At 34.9% G+C, this 15,390-nt stretch overlaps 1 protein-coding gene and 1 long non-coding RNA gene across 4 annotated transcripts in view; one reads left to right on the forward strand and one right to left on the reverse strand.

Annotated features, from left to right (window-relative positions):
- Positions 1-226: 226 nt before the first annotated feature.
- Positions 227-4,195, forward strand: LOC112722556 (uncharacterized). 3 transcript variants are annotated; one of them, XR_011867725.1, is made up of 8 exons: positions 227-603; positions 728-806; positions 894-980; positions 1,414-1,527; positions 2,315-2,389; positions 2,493-2,581; positions 2,669-2,744; positions 4,056-4,195. It is a non-coding gene; the product is annotated as an uncharacterized lncRNA (long non-coding RNA). The 3 variants fall into 3 exon arrangements; XR_003162742.2 differs by lacking the exon at positions 728-806 and adding an exon at positions 2,168-2,216 and having other exon boundaries at positions 254-603; positions 852-980; XR_003162740.2 differs by lacking the exon at positions 728-806 and having other exon boundaries at positions 243-603; positions 852-980.
- Positions 4,196-5,139: 944 nt separating this feature from the next.
- LOC112722557 (2-dehydro-3-deoxyphosphooctonate aldolase) overlaps positions 5,140-15,390 on the reverse strand; it is a 45,017-nt gene continuing 34,766 nt past the window's right edge. Inside the window, exon 7 of the transcript XR_011867726.1 lies at positions 5,140-5,156. The gene's annotated coding sequence lies outside the window, so the exon portion shown is untranslated. The remainder of the gene's footprint in view (positions 5,157-15,390) is intronic.

Here is a 15,390-nt window from a genome sequence, read left to right on the forward strand (position 1 = left end):
GAATTTTAAAATCAAAATTTTAAATTTTGAATAATTAGATTTTTAGATATGTATTTAAATTATAATATATTAATAATTAAATAGAAACAAAAATTTAAAATTTTAGTTTTATTTAGTTTGTATTTTGAATATGTATTTAGTTTTAAAAAGACACTAAATCTATTCATAATTTTTAAATGTGTTTGTTTTAATTTTTTTAAAATTATTACAATAAAAAATTGAATATTATATAATTTTTAAAAGGTAGCTAGTTGAATTGTTATCTAAATTACCCAACCTTACCCTAAGCCACCCACACCATTCTCATCTCCTCCAACCTTCTGCTGGCGTTCACGTCTTTTTCGCCGCCGTCTTCTCCGCGCCTCTCGCCGCCGTCTTCTCCGCGCCTCTCGCCGCTGTCTTCTGTGCGCCTCTCGCCGCTGTCTTCTGTGCGCCTCTCGCCGCCGTCTCCTGAGGTTCCGTCCGCGTCGTCTTCTCCGGTCGCGGCGCCATCTCCTCGTCGTCTTCTTCCTCCCACGGAAACGGCCGCCTCACCTCCCGCCTCCATAAGAAATCAGAAGCCAGCTCACGGAGGAAGAAGCAAATCAGATCTGTTTCAAAGAGGTAAATAAAAACGCTCTTTCTCTCAGATCTGTTTTCAGGTTTTTCTTTTTATCTGTTTTTGATTTCTTCGTTCTCTGATCTGATCATACGAACCCCTCTCTCTCTCGCTAATACCATCGTAAAGGTCTTCCGAATAGGTTTCCAGGCACGGATCTGGAACCTTCTCGAAGCTTCTTCCGTCTTACTGTTCCAATTTTGCAAAGGTAATCGCTTTCTTCTAATTCCTTTAGCTCGGTTATTTTGCAAAGGTAATCGAAGAGTATTTTTCTTGGCACTTGGTGAGTCTCTAGAGGGAGATCGTAATCCTAATTCCTAAATCCACATATATCTTCAACGGCTTAGCTCGGAGCAGAAGAACATCGCTTCAATTCTATCAGGTACCCTTGCTAGTTAACAACCGAGTTATACTCTGTCATAATATTCTATAAATTTTCATTCTTCAATATTTTACAATATCTGTTCTGTTTATAATATTTAGATTGTATTAATCTATCTATTCAATTAATCTCTACTACATAACAAAATAAAAAAGAAATGATGGTAAAATTTCTTGTTGCTTGGACGTTTCAAGTTGCAGTTTACACTCCTCATAGGGCATTAACAGATACTAAGTTCCAACATGAGCAAAAATTTCTTTGTTTTTCATCGTATAATTTCAAGTGGCCAATTTCAATTTTAGTTGCTGATTCATCTTACAATATAACTATAAGATGCCTAGAATTTCGTGGATAAACTACAAGTCTGAACTTTAATGCATCTTTAGATCTTGCCATTGATATTCTTTCATAACTCAATTGTGTTTTTATGCAGGTCCTAATTGACTTTGGATTGAGCTTCACTTCAACTCTACCAGAAGATAAAGCTGTTGATTTGTATGTTCTGGAAAGATCTCTTCTTTCAATGCATTCGTCATGTGGGAATGTGGTAATTCATTATGCCCTTTTTCAATAACAATCCTGCTATGTTACCAACAGCATTTCTGCCAACTCTTATTTATAACTGTGTTTAATGGAAGTGTCTTTGTGGATGTGTCTAATAAAAATGTTTTTTTTATAGCTGTGTTTAATAGAAGTGTCTTTATAGATATATTTTTTGGATTCGTCTCTTTATATATGTGTTTAAAATATAATAATTAATCATTGTTGGCAATAAGTTTGCAGATAATATGTTGGTACCCTATACTTTTCTTTTCAATAATCCTAACTTGTATGCGCATATGCTGCAGATTAGAAGTGCCATTGTTTGTGTTTGATGTGCTTCAAACAAAATGGTGCTGTTAGAAATATTTCCAGTTGTGAATTGTGATTGCAGGCTTGTTATATAGCTTTATGAGAACTATAAGAGTGCGCACACAACAATGTCTATTAGAATTTCTAATGAGTCATCACTAGTTTCAACCTTGGGGTTTTTATTTATTTATTTATTTTTAAATTCTTAAATTATATTTGGCTTCTAAAGAGTCTGTGACATATATTGATAATATATATATATATATATATATATTGTGGCGTGGATCTCCACCCCTATTGCACGTTTCCTCACCATTTTCTTATTCTTTATATAGCTTTATTGAATATGCAATAAAGCAATATGCAAAGGAATACCAGGAGCAGGTTGCATTTCACCTTAATCTATTTCTCTTTTTCTCTGTTTTAATGTTTGTTTCTGTTTCCTTTATTGCGCTTTGCATTTTTCTCTTGAACATTGGAAGATTGTGCAAGTAATGTCCACCGTCACTATGAACCAGTACCATATTTACGAAGCTATTGGTCGTGGAAAATACTCGGTAACCTTCTTCCATTTCCTTTCTTTTTTCGGGTTAAACTTTTCTTGAATCGAACTAAATGATGTAGATTTATTAATCTTTCTTTGTTCTTGTGGATTTGTAGACCGTGTACAAAGGCAGGAAGAAGAAGACATTGAGTATTACGCCATCAAAAGCGTAGACAAGTCACAGAGAAGCAAGGTTCTTCACGAAGTAAGTCTTTTCGTTTTTCACTCTTACATGCTCTAATTCCTTAAAAGTATATTAAGGGTTGTTAACTAATGCTTTTAGTCAATATAGGTATGAAACTTCTGCTCACTTATGGTTGTTCTTGGAGTATTGCGTTGGAGGAGATTTACTTTCTATATTACGGCAGGTAACCAGTACTTGCACTGCTTGTCTTGTACCTTCATTATTTAAATGAGCTTTGAGCATAGAGGTATGGTTGTCTACATTTATAAAATTGTGTCTCTATTGTCTACATTTACATCGGTAGACTGAATTTAAATAGGTTGAACTGGCCAGCTTAACAATCGAACACGCCCTCTTCTTTCCATCTCAAATATCACTTTCACATTAACTTGCCATAGTATAGATATAAAAATAATAAAAAAATAATTATCATTTATGTGGTCACAGCCATGAATGTAAAGCAGATCTTGTAATGTAAGAGGCTCATGCTGAAGCATTAGCAAGAACCAGGGATTGCCTTTTGTATGTGATGCATTTTTTGAAAACATAAATTCAGAAGATCTATTTCCCACAAATATATATATAGCTAGATCCAATGGTCTAATCTCATAAAATAAAATAAAAACCATAGGCCGAAAACTTAAGCACGTTTAAAACAAAAACATTTTAGCTAAGCGGTGGTTGCCAATGGCTTTCTTTGAATTTTGATGAGTGGTACGGCAAATTATATCTCTTGTCCTCATTGAGAGAAAAAAAGTATTCATTCATCAACTACTCTAAAAAAATAGTAGTAGTACTACTACAATAATTCATGAGTAATTATGAGGGTGTATTACATTAAATGCCTAATGAAAATGATGTTAATGAAAGAAAGGTGGAGGTGGGGGATATTTGGACCTCAGGAATCAATGCTTTAAGGAGACAATAGAGACACAATTATATAAATGTGACCCATAAGTTCATATATTTTTGCTCCAGGGATCAGATAAGAAGAAATAGAGGCTACTTTCTAGTTTATTCAAAACTCACCCTGCCTTATGCAATTCATTCATGCTATATTTTCATAAGTAAACCTAAAAGATTTTATATTGATTGGTTTAAGTAATTTTTCAGTTTTGAATTTGGTAAATAATAAGAAACTTGGAACTACAGAAAAATTTTGGTGATTTTTATTGTAGTCCTAATGATTGTTCATTAAAAGAAAAAGACTAATTGAACATGGGTGAATTAGCATTTTTTTTTTTTTTTCTGTCTTTACATGTTGATTTTTGGTGCTGCTAATTTTGACGTTATATTATACAGATAGTACAGTGGATAAAAACCTCTGTTCATTCTGCCTGAATTATAATTTGGTTCCTTCTGCTTGTGATTCTAGATTATGTGCCTAGAATTACAGGAAGGTAGAACAAATATTAGAGATAGTACTGATGTGGTGTATGAATTTCCGTCATATTTAACAAGATTTAATTACCATGGACTTTATTATTCTGTGCAGGCGAACCAAGAGACAGTGCAGAAAGTCTGTGACATAGTCAAGAAGCAATTGGCACTGCCAGAGGGTTCAAGTGTCACTGGAGAGTCCAAGTTTGCTACCCTTGGAGCTGATTCTCTTGACAGTCTTTTTACATAGAAAAATTACATATCTATTTCTGTTTTTACATAGAATTATATAAAGAATGCTCTTTTTTTGTTATGTAGTTAGATATTACGAATTTAATATTAGAGATTTAATAACCCAATAAAAGATAATTATATACATATTTTTTGTTATTGTTTAAGTGTTGTTTATTTTTATGTGTTGAGGTATAGGTTTTGTGTCGATGGTTTTTCAATATTTGATGCCTTAGATGTAAAAATTTAGTAAAAAATCGATAATTAAAAAATTAGGATCAACCATGGAAAATTGGTCACTAGAATGTTTGGTTGCTAATTAGCGACCGATTTAGAGAATGAAATATTGGTTGCTAAAATACATGTTCACTTTTAGCGATCGAATTAGAGACTAAAATGTTGGTCACAAATTAGTGACCGACATATTGGTCGCGAATTAGAGACCGAAACACAGGTCGCGAATTAGCGACCGATTTACTCAGAGACCGATTTAGCGACAAAAATTTTGGTCACAATTTATCGACCGATTTTGTTAGCGATCGATTTAGCGACCGATGCTCTTTGGTGAGGGTTTGGTAGCTTTGTTAACAAATTGGTCACTAAAATCAGTCGCTAACGTTTAGCGACCGAAGTTGGTCGCTATTTTTTTATTAGCGACCATGGTTTTAGTGACCATCCAAATCGGTCGCTAAATCGGTTGCTATATCGGTCGCTATTCCAGTAATTTTTTGTAGTGGTTTAGCCATCTTCATAATGTGTTCCTCTGATTCAATGACATTAGGACCCCGCTAACAGGAAAAACGGTTTTGTAGCCTCTTAACACATTCACAGAACCACAACACATCAAAAGAAAAAGGGGAAGGGGAGATCTTGATTGTGACCCAAAAAAATTTATAGTCAAGAAATACAAAATCTCATAGAAATCACGAACCTTGAGCTGGCTATACAGCATTGACGATGGATCCATCTTTTTTTTCTTCCGAAGCTTTACACAAAAAGGGACAAAGTATGAGAATTTTGATGGATTTGACAAAGGAGTATGAATTCTGATATGTTAAGATGCTACATGTATAAAATAACATCGAACTCAGTAAAATTTGAGACAGTATCTTTTTTTTTTATTAATTCTGAATCTAAACGCAGATGAAGAGAAGAGAAAAGATAGAGTGAGATATGTGTCTAGTGTAAGAATCATTCACCGTAAGATTTCGAATTTTTGAAAATTAAATAATTAATTATTTATGTGTCATTATATTTATTAAAATTTTATTTTTAAAAAAATTATTTTATCAAAAATAATTAAATAAAATTTTATGATTATTGAAGTTTAACTTAATTATAACTTATTCTAATAGTTTGAATTATTTATTAAAAACTATTTTGGTAAACAAAATTTAAATTAATTTTTTAAATATCATTATTATTATTATTATTATTATTATATTAATACTTGTTCCATTTAACTAACCGAAATCATTAAAGGGAACAAGGAAAATGGATTTGAGAATGTGGCTTTTATCCATAAATGCATATATACAACCATGACACCTCATTAGTTTCATTATATAATCATACAATCATCCTTCATTAAAGCCAAATGTAGCTTATGCCTCAATACATATATACATAGTTATCAGAATCGAATTGGTAATTGATCCGGTTATATAACTGGTTCAATCGGTGGGTCACTGATTTATTCGGTTGACTCGGTCATAATTAAAAAAAAATATATAAAATTATAAGAATAAAATTAGAATTAAAAGTTAAATGCATATTTTTAAAAACATATTAATAACATTTAAATATCAATTCTTAGATATAATTTATAATGCAAAAAGAGATAATAAATTATTTACTAGTACAAAATATTTTTTCAATTTAAATAAATAAAAAAATAAAAGATAACACAACCAATATCAATATATCAATATATTTGTATATTATATGTTGTTACTTGTTTGATATCCATGTAAATTCATACTTAAAAAAATAAAAAAAATAAAAAATTATTACGTTTTGTTATATATATATATTTTTGTCTTATCTATTTGTAAGAATCAAGTTTGCCGTAGTGGCAAGGGGGAAGTTGTGGTTACACGCAGTCCTGTGTTTGAAACTCACGTTCATCATTTTTTAAGTGTTAGTGGGAGCTCCTACGATGGTTCGGGGTTCCGCAGGTGCACCGTGGACCCGCGGCGGGTTTAATCACCATCAAATCCATTAAGCACATTCATTATGCAATAACCGAACTTGCATGTTATCCAAACAAAAGAGAGAGTGGCCAAATTTCATGGTGAAAACCGTGAGATCCTTATATTTTTCTTTTGTCGATTTCTTTTGATCCGTAACTCCAATAAAAAATTTAATCCGGTAAAAATGTTTGTATCTTCCTCTTCTACACGTTGGCGTTATTTTTGTCTGGTAGAAGTTGATGGTGACGTAGCTCCCCTTCCCCTCAAATTCGGCCAATTGAAGTTCTAGGAGACACAAACGATTTCTGACGTTTTCTTCTTCGGCAGCTCGATCAGAAAGCTTCACTAGAATTTTGAATATTTTGAATTCGTACGGAGGTAGAGTTTTGGTAATTTATCATCAGTTAAATTGGTGTTGGATAAGTGAATTGATGTTGTGATTGATTGTTGATTGAATTTGACTGAATTTATGTTGATTTTTTGTGATATATTGATATTTGTGATTAGTTTGGGGGTTTGGTCGGTTTAAATGCAGCCAAGAACAGAATTATTTTGATGAATTCGTGGCTAGAATGTTGTTGGTAATCAAATAGAATTCGTGAAATTTGAGATGGCATTGAGATTTAATAAGAAATGAATTGATGAATTGATAACATGATTTAAGATATGAAAATGGTTTGATTTTGGAGGCAGTTTGATTTTTAATTGGTTTGATTTTATAAATGTTTGATATTAAAAATGGTTTTGATTTATTGGAAATGATTTGAAAGAGTTTGAGAAATAGTTAGGATGGGACCCGAGAAGGATGGCAATGTCCAAGCTTTAGGGGAGATGCTACTGAAGTTTTGTTATAAAATTTAAGACTTTGTTTGAAATGTTATTTAGAAAAAGATTGGATTTGAGAAGGTATATTGTTTGATTTATTAAGAAAATACTTATGTTTCGAGTTTAATTCATTTAAGAAAAGTATATGTTTTGAGTTTGATTTATTTTGAAAAGAATTATTTTACGACTTTAAATTATTTAAAAAAAAAAAGCATTATGTTTTAAGGTTGATTTAAATATGAAAAGAGCTTATGTTTTGAATTTGACTTAAGAATTTCATTCGGAGGAGTTTTAGTGAACTTTAAAAGTAATTGAATTTTGATTGAATGGTTTCGTTTTGCTACGTCTTGGAAAAAGTTAAAGAATTAGTTTTAAGGATGAAATTGGGATTGGTTTTGGTTTAGAAATTGATTCGGAACTTCTAATTTGTATGATTTGATTTTGATTTGATTTAGAAACTTTATTTGATTAAATTCAGTTTAACAAAATGATTGTTAAGGATTTATAATGAACTCAAGAAAACGAGATTGGTTGTCGCTCCCCTAAAGTCTAGAGGCCTTGCTGACGAGTTTAACTAATAAATAGTTTCTCTTTGTCTTTTGAAAGAAGAATTGGTTTAAGTGAAATTGTTTTAAAAGGTTTTGGAGAATGTCACAAAGAGCTGATTTTGGTTTTAAAAGAAAGAAAGAACGAAAAGAAAAGGAGAGAAGCAGAGATTATTGTTTACCTACTGAAAATGAGCAGAGATATGGTGGTGAGTCCACCGAGATTTGCTTTCCAGAGATACATCGGCCAATCCAGGGGATGGTCGCACCTGTAAGACAGAGGTTGCTTTACAGAGGTTATCGCTAGATACATTGGCTAGAGAGAGCCTCACCTGTAAGACAGAGGTTGCTTACAGAGGTTATGTTTGCATACATCGGCTCAAGAGAGTCGCACCTGTAAGACAGAGGTTGCTTACAGAGGTTATGACACTGGAAACCAAACTCAGACAAAGGTTGCTGAGTTACGTCGGGAGCGGGTCGAAACCGACAGATGAGCTCATTACCTGCACCAGGGATAGACATGCATCATACTTGTTTGTTCATATTTGTTTGTGAGTGTGTTTTCTATGATTGTGTGGGCTTATGATTGGATTTTGTGTTCTGTAATTGTTGAATTGGCTCGTACTTTGTTGTTTGTTGTTGCTGACCAAGTATATATAAAATGGATATAACTATACACCCCAACCCTACTAGGAACTCCCCAATTCTTACTCCCTATTTCCACCCCTTTCAGTTACAGGTGCAAAGGCTTATTACGAAGCTGCAGGAGCACAGAGGAATATGCTTACGAGATGAGTTGTTAGAATTTATTTTTCCCTCGTCTTGTTAGTTAGAGTTTCATTCAGAGGGGGTAGGTTTTGTAATTGCTTTTGTATGTAATACAACAATGTATTATTAATATGAAGTATGTGAATATGTGTTGTTTGTTCTTGTAGAAAAAGTTATAAGTTTTAGTAAAACCATCGATAGGTTTACGCATAAAGGCTCAATATTAAATAGATAATAAAAGGAATTAGGTTAGTAACGCCTTACTTTTGGTACGATCATGAGGTGCTAAAAGTTAGGGTATTACATTCACTGCAAAAGAATGAAAAAGAAATGGCTAGATAATTCTGTGTAGTTGTTAGGGGAGAACTAGTTTCAGTTGTTTGTTACTCGCTAAGCAGCTAAGATCTTAACAAAATTTAAATGAGAGATTATTTGATGTAATAGAGATTTAATAAAATTTATTGTATCAAAAAATTTAAATCGAGATTATAGTTATTATCAAAGTTGCAAAAATTGAACCGGTCAATAAACCAATCGAATGACTGGTTTAATAGTCTAATAGTCTAACCAGATTCAAACCATGATCGAACCGATTTAATTAAATATAAAATAAAATTTAATATTTCATAATTTCATATAATAACTTTTCTTTTGAGCTTGTTTGGAAAGTATTTAAGTGTAAGAAAAGAATTCTATTTTCTTTAAGAAAAGAATTCATTTCTATTTGAAAGTCAATTCTATTGTTTGGAATGACTTTAATATACTAATAGAATAGAATGCAATTTCTTAGTTTGGAATAACTCTTACATGAGTTAAATTTTCTTCTTTTACAATTTTGTCCTTAACAAAACTATTTTATTAAACATTCACTTATTTAAATAAGGATATTTTTTACATTTGACATGTTAAGTTAAATTGATGTGAGAATTAATTTTAAAATCAAACCCTTTTCGGCCTAATTTGTAAATAAGGAAAAAGTGAGAATTGAAATTCGCAAAGGAGTTTAAATCATTCCTTTGTATTTATTCCAAAACAAGGAGAAGAATTCTAATTCTTGAGTGAATTTTAATTCATAGGTTTTCAAACAAGCTCGTTTATACTTCGCTCACTCACTACAATCACATGCACAGACAGTGAGAAAAGGCTAAAAAATACAAACACAAAAATAAACAATCAATCTTGGGATTTTTTTTCGAAATAAACAAAAAAAATTTATTTCCTAAAACAAATTATTCCAACTTTAAATACCACTATATAAACTCGTGGGACCTTCATTTTGTCGTTTTCAGAATTTTCTATCACCCAAATCTCCTTTCTTCCATCTTCATTTGTCGTGTTTTTACTGTCTTCTCTGCCAAATCTTCTGTCTTTCGATGCCTGTAAAAATTTTTATCTACTCTATCATCAGTTTCAGGTTAGTATGCTCTTTTGTTATCGGTTTTTCAATTTAAGTTATTGTTTATAACATATTTCTTTATAGTTAGAGTAACTTATTAGTTAATTGTTAGTTAGTTTAATGAGAATTGTTAATTTAAATTGTGATTAAGATGTAAGTTAGTTGAATATGTAGTTAGATTAGAATATGTATGAGAAGTTAGTTTGATTGAATTATCAGTTAATTGATAACTAGTATGTTTATATACTTAGTTGTGATCATGTAGTTAGTTGTAGTACATGTTAATTAGTAAACTTATAAACTGATTAAGATGTAAGTTAGACAATTAGTTTGAATATGTATGATAAATTTGTTAATGTGAAAGGAATTAAATTCAGTTTATTTTATTTTATTAGAGTGTAGTGATGGAGCAGTAGCTATTGGGGTACAAGCATACCCTGTATAGACTGGATCAGGATGAGCACATAGCAGACAGACTTGATCGAGTGGTACATTTTTATCATTCTTGTTTATTATAATGTAATGAAAGGTGAATTTGTAATTTTATTTGTTGATCTTATTTTTTTAACTTGTTTATTTTGTTCGTTAGGTGTCTCGAATCTTACGCACCAGACGAAATTCGATGAGACGCCCGCCTGAGCAAATTAGGCCATATCTCAGACGAGCTGGGTTTGAGTATGTGGCGCACATGGTGGAGTTCGAGCATGATTTGCCATTGGCGTCAGCATTGATTGAGAGATGGAGACCTGAGTCCCATACGTTTCATCTGCCATGCGGGGAGATGACTATCATCTTGCAGGATGTGGCGTACCAATTGGGACTTAATATCGATGGTGGTCCTATTAGTGGCTGCATCGGTGGGTGGGAGCAGCACCATGATGGACAGCCCATTGAGGACTTCTGCCAACAGCTACTGGGTATTGTTCTGGGTCCAGAGGATAGACAATCACAGACAAAGTGGACTGTCAAACTTAGCTGGTTTCAGAATACCGTTTGCGGAGATGTGGAGGAGGACCCGACCGAGGAGCGCCTGTTGTGCTACACCAGAGGGTATATCATGCAGGTGATCAGGGGTATCCTAATCCCAGACGCATCTGACTCTCGAGTACACATCAGGTGGCTGTCCTTGCTAGAGGACCTTCATAGATGTGGTAGGTTATCATGGGGATCGGCTATGTTAGCATGGCTATACTGCCAGATGTTCGTGCCACGGAGCATAGTCAGCGCAATTTGGGTGGTTGTGTCAGTTTGCCACTCTTCTGGGCCTATCACTGTATGCTACTACTACGGCCGGATGGATTTGAGACTCGTCAATTTTCGCTAGTTGAGAGGTATTATTCGTTTTTCGATTTTCTTCGTGAGTTAATGAAATAGAGTTGTGATGTGTAATCATTTGCGGTATATTAGGTGGGTTGAGTACCATCCGGATAATGCCAGAGGCGAGAACAAGCTTAGACATTATAGACGTAAGTTGAATGGGATCGGCATCCTCTACGTAAGTGATAAATATTTAAGAATTATAACTTCATATTAATTAACTTTGAAACTTTTATATGATATGTCTTACGTTTTGTGAACAGGTTGACTGGATGCCATACACTAACCTACAGCTGCAGGGTGTAGTTTGATGTGTGGAAAACGATCCAACACAAAACTCACCGGCAAGTGTACCGGGTCACATCAAGTAATAATAACTCACATGAGTGAGGTCGATCCCACAGGGATTGAAGGATTGAGCAATTTTAGTTAAGTGGTTGATTTAGTCAAGCAAACAAGTGTTGATTTGAGTGATTTGTATTCAACAGAAGCTAAATTGCATGAAATTTAAAGGGAGAGGGGTAATTGACTGTAAAATTAAAGGGCAAAGAAAGTAAAGAGGCTGAATCTTAAAGTGCAAGTAATATAAATGACAGAAGCTTAGATTGCAAGAAATGTAAATAGCTGAAGCTTAGAGTGCAAGAAATGTAAATTGCTTGAATCATAAAGGGCTTTGGGAGCTGGGATCTCAGAAATTAAACAAGAGAGTGTAAATGACAATCAATAGAGAAGTAAAAGGTGAATTCAAATGGCAGCAGATCTAAACAGAAGAGAAGAATTGCTTGAAGAAGTAGAACAGAAAGTAAATTCAGCTCAATTGCAATAACTAAAAGAGAAATTGAAGATCTCAGGGGTTGGATGAGACTAGAGAACAAGTCCAGATCTCAATTCCTTCCTTGATCCAACAGAAAGCAAATTGCAGAAGAAAGAGAGATGAAAGCAGTAAATGAAAACTCAGATTCAATTCTCAATTCTTTGAAATTATGCAGAAAGTAAACAAGAGAGATCTCAGATCAAGAATGAAACAGAATTTCTTCAATTCTCAATCCAAGATTCAAAACAAAGAGTAGAGAGTGCATAAGTAAGAACAGAGAGCAAGAGAATTCAATTCTCTTCTCAATCCCCAAACCCAAATTTAAAATCTAAAAATAAGCTCTCCAAAATAAAAATTAAAGTCTCTAGAAATCCTAAGAGTAAAAAGGTAGAAGAAAAGTAAAAAGAAAAAAAAGGGTGCTCTCTAAATCAAACTAAGGTCTATTTATACACTTCCTATTTTTGGATTTTAGAATTTGGAGTGGGCTTTTTAATTTGGTGAAGAATTGAATTAAATTGGAATTTTGGTTGAATTTTGGCCCATGGATGCCACTCCCAGGGCAATGCTCGGTTGTCACCAAGAGCACAGCATTCCTTGGGACTTGGCCGTGTCAATGATGCGTGACAAGCTTTTTATTGGGCAGCTCTTCAATGCTCGGTTATCCATGAGAGCCCAGCATCCATGTTGCTTGTGTGTTGCGCACCAAACTCCCTTGGCGCTGCCTCCCTTGCGTGACAAGCTCCCTGGACTGTGTCAAATTGCTAGCGCTCCTAGCTTTGGTGCTGCCTCAACAATGTTGGGTGAATGGGGAGAGCCGAGCATTAGTTTGCTGGAATGGGGTCTTAGGTTCGAGCCTTGGTGGAAGCACTTCAGCGCCACTTTGCCTTGTGAAGGAAACAAAGGTAGCGCACCTCAGCTCCATGGTTCGAACCTTGTTGAGTGCAATTCAGCCAATTTTTGCTTGTTTTCCTTGCAAGGAGCGCTGGTATGCGAAATTGTTACTCTGAGGTTGTAAAATTTGTTGCTCATTCTCTCCCTGGCAATGGCGCCAAAACTGGTGCACAATACCATGGTCCAAACATAACTTCACAACTTCACACAACTAACCAGCAAGTGCACTAGGTCGTCCAAGTAATAAAACCTTACGTGAGTAAGGGTCGATCCCACGGAGATTATCGGCTTGAAGCAAGCTGTGGTCACCTTGTAAATCTCAGTCAGGCGAATATCAAATGGTTATGGAGTTTTCGAATAATAATAATAAATAAACAGAAAATAAAGATAGAAATACTTATGTAAATCATTGGTGGGAATTTCAGATAAGCGTATAGAGATGCTTTCGTTCCTCTAAACCTCTGCTTTCCTGCAGTCTTCATCCAATCAATCCTACTCCTTTCCATGGCAAGTTGTATGTAGGGCATAACCGTTGTCAATGGCTACATCCCATCCTCTCTTGTGAAAATGGTCCAATGCGCTGTCACTGCATGGCTAATCATCTGGAGGTTCTCGATCATACTGGAATAGGATTTAATATCCTTTTGCGTCTGTCACTACACCCAGTGATGAGCGGATAATTTATACGCTTTTTGGCATTGTTTTTAGTATGTTTTTAGTAGAATCTAGTTACTTTTAGGGATGTTTTTATTAGTTTTTATGTTAAATTCACATTTCTGGACTTTACTATGAGTTTGTGTGCTTTTCTGTGATTTCAGGTATTTTCTGGCTAAAATTGAAGGACTTGAGCAAAAATCAGATTCAGAGGTTGAAGAAGGACTGCTGATGTTGTTGGATTCTGACCTCCCTGCACTCAAAGTGGATTTTCTGGAGCTACAAAACTCAAAATGGCGCGCTTCCAATTGTGTTGGAAAGTAGACATCTAGGGCTTTCCATAAATATATAATAGTCCATACTTTGTCCAAGTTTAGACGATGCAAACTGGCGTTTAACGCCAGCTCTCTGCCCAATTCTGGCGTCCAGCGCCAGAAACAAGTTGCAAAGTGGGGTTCAACGCCCAAACTGGCACCAAAACTGGCGTTCAACTCAAAGAATGACCTCTACACGTGTAACATTCAAGCTCAGCCCAAGCACACACCAAGTGGGCCCCGGAAGTGGATTTATGCATCAATTACTTACTTCTGTAAACCCTAGTAACTAGTCTAGTATAAATAGGACCTTTTACTATTGTATTAGGCATCATATGATTTTATAGTTCATCTTTGGGATCATAGTGATCACGTTTTGGGGGCTGGCCATTCGGCCATGCCTGGACCTTTCACTTATGTATTTTCAACGGTAGAGTTTCTGCACTCCATAGATTAAGGTGTGGAGCTCTGCTGTTCCTCAAAGATTAATGCAAAGTACTACTATTTTTCTATTCAATTCATCTTATTCCGCTTCTAAGATACTCATTCGCACTTCAACATGAATGTGATGAACGTGACAATCATCATCATTCCCTATGAACGCGTGCCTGACAACCACTTCCGTTCTACATCAGATTGAATGCGTATCTCTTAGATTACTAATACAGGGGACCGAGTCTGAGATATTGGGATCTTCGTGGTGTAAGCTAGATTGATGGCGGCATTCATGAGAATCCGGAAAGTCTAAACCTTGTCTGTGGTATTCCGAGTAGGATTCGGGGATTGAATGACTGTGACGAGCTTCAAACTCGCGATTGCTGGGCGTAGTGACAGACGCAAAAGGAGGGTGAATCCTATTCCAGCATGATCGGGAACCTCAGATGATTAGCCGTGCCGTGACAGAGCATTTAGACCATTTTCAAAAGAGGATGGGACGCAGCCATTGACAATGGTGATGCCTCCAGACGATTAGCCATGCAGTGACAGCGCATCGGACCATTTTCCAGAGAGGATCAAAAGTAGCCATTGACAACGGTGAGGCCCTTACATAAAGCCAGCCATGGAAAAGAGTAGGATTGATTGGATGAAGACAGTAGGAAGCAGAGGTTCAGAGGAACGAAAGCATCTCTATACGCTTATCTGAAATTCTCACCAATGAATTACATAAGTATCTCTATCTTTACTTTCAGTTTATTTATTTATTATTAATTTTCAAAAACTCCATATCCATTTGATATCCTCCTGACTGAGATCTACAAGATGACCATAGCTTGCTTCATACCAACAATCTCCGTGGGATCGACCTTTACTCACGTAAGGTTTATTACTTGGACGACCCAGTGCACTTGCTGGTTAGTTGTGCGAAGTTGTGAAGTTATGTTTGGACCATGGTTTTGTGCACCAGTGTTTGGCGCCATTGCCAGGGAAAGAACGAACAAAATAATTTTACAAATCTGAGTAACAATTTCGCATACCAAGTTTTTGGCGCCGTTGCCGGGGATT

Source organism: Arachis hypogaea, chromosome 11, assembly GCF_003086295.3.
Source record: "Arachis hypogaea cultivar Tifrunner chromosome 11, arahy.Tifrunner.gnm2.J5K5, whole genome shotgun sequence".
In the NCBI taxonomy this organism is placed as follows: Eukaryota; Viridiplantae; Streptophyta; class Magnoliopsida; order Fabales; family Fabaceae; genus Arachis; species Arachis hypogaea.